Genomic DNA, 3,722 nt, shown 5'->3' with positions numbered 1-3,722 from the left:
ACCATCTTTCAAGACACAGAATTGTTATAAGTCAAAGGAGGGATAGAATGAAAAGAATTAAGAAATGTTCTTTACATGGGTCACTTTGCCTTCTATTATCATTTTTCTCATCTAAAAAATCAAGTAGTTGGGAAGGATCTTTAAAATCTCATCCAGCTCTAAATATGTGATGATATGGGTAGAGATCACTTTGGCTAGATTTTCCTACCACCTAAACAACTTATGATGTCCCTTATCTGCAAACCTACAAAGTGCCACTCACTCAGGGGAAGGTGGGAATCTATGATGCTGGTGGAGTGACGTCTTTTAGGCCCAAAATTCCATTCCAGATTCTATTGTGAATTGATATCAGTGAGTCATCAGAGAGTTTTATTCATCAGGTGTTCAAATTAGTAGTTAGTTCCTTTGAGATCCCATCTTGTAGGCAGCAATGGTTTCTAGGAGAGTAAGTCTAGAATCCAAATGACCATAGTTTATAGTAATAAAAGGACTGGAACATGAAGTATCTTGATCCCATTTCGCCCACCCCTGCCCCAAAACCCTTAAGAGGCAAAAGGAATAGATAGCTTGGGATAGTGGGTAGAAATGAGTGCTTAGAGTCCTGCTCCAAGTCCTGCCTCTGACACATCCTGGATGTGTAACTCTGGGAAAATCCCATGACTTCTCATTAACTCTTGAAACATTGCAGAGCTGTTGCTGATCTACGTTGCCAGAGGGAGTTTCTTAACTAGGGAATTCCTTGCACTGAAGGTATTACAAGTCTGTCCCTGTCTCCCCATCAAGAATATTATTAAGTAATTGTGACCTAGTTCCTGGCATCCCATCCCTGGCTATCCCTTAAATTTGGCATCTTCAAAATTCATTCTTGGCTCCATAACAACAGCAGTTTTGAGGCAGCTGCTTCTGTCTGATTCCTTATTCCTGGCTTTTTCAGGCCCTTCCATTTTCTGGATCACCCTGACAACTAACACAGAACACGAGGCAGTCCTAGGTCTGGTCACTCTACCTAGCTTTTAAACGTTGACCGTCTTTTACCACCCTTGGTGCCACCTACCTGTGATGTAAAATCTTTTTTTTTTTTCAAAACCAAGATGAAGTGATTTTAGAGCTGAACTATGCCAGACAATTTAATTTCACTTTCCAATAAATCTTTTAAGAACTAGAATCAGAATCTTACCCTGGAAACATCCGTCTTTTTACTTAAAATGACCGCTAAAGGATATTGAGAAGAATTTCATGCCAGGCCACCCGATTCCTGGGCTTAAGTTGTTATAGCAACTCTGTTTCTGTCTTAGAGCAAACAAAACAGAAGGCGCTAATTAGAAGCATGCCGTGCTTCTGAAAGTCTGGGAAAGCAAACGTTGGTCATAGTGGGTAAATGTTCAGAAAGTCGCATGACATCCCCCCTCGCTGCTCCCGTTTCACCTACAGCCCAAATATTTGACCCATTTGCAACATTATCGAAAGCAGATTTATTGGCAGCAACATCAATCCTGGAGAATTCACACTTCGCAAATGTAATCAACAGCCTGATGAAGCAATGATTGCTTATATTGTTGAGCTACGCTATCAACGTAAAGGAAGGCAATTTGGGGGATTTTTTATTCATGTGATCACCTCGTACACGGAGTCTATGATGAAATCTTCTGGTGTTACAGCTTGACTGAATCCCATGTGGCCCTGAGAAGGAAAAGGAAAAGGAAAAGCCAGTGAAAGGATAACATTTTCACATCACCTCAGTTTAAGGAGAAGCTCCTAAGCTAAAGATTGCCCATAATATGTGGTGTCCTACGCCCAATATATATCAGAGGTGGAATACAGGTCTTCTTGATGCCAAGTGATTCTTTATCCATTACACCATGGAGTGCCTTCTTAGAACCTGGGGATACAAAGACAAAGATGAAATACTTCCCCTCTTCTCCCCGTCTTCCACTGCATATTCTGGAGTGCGTGCTCTCTCTGACTCTGTCGCTGCCTCTCTGCCTCTGTCTCTGTCTCTCTATCTCTCTCTGTCTCTGTCTCTCTCTGTCTCTGTCTCTCTCTGTCTCTGTTTCTCTGTCTGTCTCTGTCTCTCTCTCTCTTTCTTCCTCTCTTTCTCTCTCTCTGTCTCTGTCTCTCCTCCCTTTCTCTCTCTGCCTCTGTCTCCTCTTTCTTCTTTCTTCTTTCTTCTTCTTCTTCTTTCTTCTTTCTTCTTTCTTCTTTCTTCTTTCTTCTTCTTCTTCTTCTTCTTCTTCTTCTTCTTCTTCTTCTTCTTCTTCTTCTTCTTCTTCGCCTTCTCTCTCTCTCTCTCTCTCTCTCTCTCTCTCTCTCTCTCTCTCTCACACACACACACACACACACACACACTCACACATCATGCTTTCTTATGGATTCAGTGTGATGGAGTGAACACTGGCTACAGTCAAATGAGAACTGGTTTTTTGCCTCCTCTGACTCCTTCTGACTATATGACTTTGGGCGAGATATTTAACATACCGCCTGACTCATAATAAGCTGTGAACAACTGCTTGTTGATTGATTGATTAGTTTTAACTTTTTGAATCTTATTTTTACTATTTTTAAAATGGACAAAATACTACTTGTAGCAGTTACTTCATAGGATTAATGTGAGGATCAAATGAGATAATATGTTTACTCATTGTACTTGACCTTTGATGTCACTGGTATCAGGAACTTCTAAATATATCAACAACTATTCTGCTAATTATAGTCGTAGAAAATTGTTTGGGGGCATTGATAGTTTAAATGACTTGCCCATTATCACATAACTAATATGTACATGTTATAGGAGGGACTTGAATTCACGGCTTCTTGATACCAAGCAAAACTTTTATCCATTACTCTGTCTTCCCTCTAGTCCATTCCAGTTTTAAGTCTAAGGTCATATCATCCTAAAATAAAGGATAAGCTTTTAAAAATGCTTTAAAATTTCCAAAATCTTTCATGACTTTTTTCTAGATTTAATATACTCTTCAAACTCTTGTTGAATTTCATCTACTGGCATATGTCAATAAGTATGCTTTCATCTTCTGCCTTTTTTAAAGGATCTGGCTCTGTCTATATCAATCCTCACCCTCAGACATGGGGACATTTTCTGTGTACTTTAATGTCTACCATTCTCGGTGTTCCTCATTACCCATAGCTCTCCTTAAATAGTATTCACTTGATTATTGTTCCAAGAAAAAGAGGTAAAAATGCATGTGGGGTTTAGCAGGATTTATGGCAAGATACCCAGAGTGGATGGTCATATAGAATGATAGTACTGCCTCAAGATTCTTGATTCCCCAAATTCCCCCTCTTATCCTTCTGTCCTTTAGCCTTCACTCATCCTACACCATTTGCTCATCCTCACTGCAGTCACCATCCTCTCTGTCATCCTTTGACCTTCAAGTCATCTATCTTGCTATGGTTTCACATTCTTCCCTTTAATCTTGATCCTATTACTAACTGGTACTATAATATCCTGTCTTTTGCCCTTGAAGCCTTTTCTCCCATGTTCTAAAGCTAGTCAGGATTTACCAAAAACAAACACTAGTTTTCTCCATCATTCTTCTCTGATCTTACTTTTTTGCTACTAAAAGTGACAAATATTCTGTTAAATGGATGCATTACATATTTCTAAACCTAATTTCATCTGGACCCTCCTTTTTAAATAACAAGGCTTTTATTCTTGAATAATCAGTTCTTTATAACAGCTTTCATAATGGCAATTTCATTTTTTT

Source organism: Gracilinanus agilis, chromosome 5 (assembly GCF_016433145.1).
Source record: "Gracilinanus agilis isolate LMUSP501 chromosome 5, AgileGrace, whole genome shotgun sequence".
NCBI lineage: Eukaryota > Metazoa > Chordata > Mammalia > Didelphimorphia > Didelphidae > Gracilinanus > Gracilinanus agilis.
The sequence above is the reverse complement of the archived record's forward strand: the minus strand, read 5'-3'. Positions refer to the sequence as shown.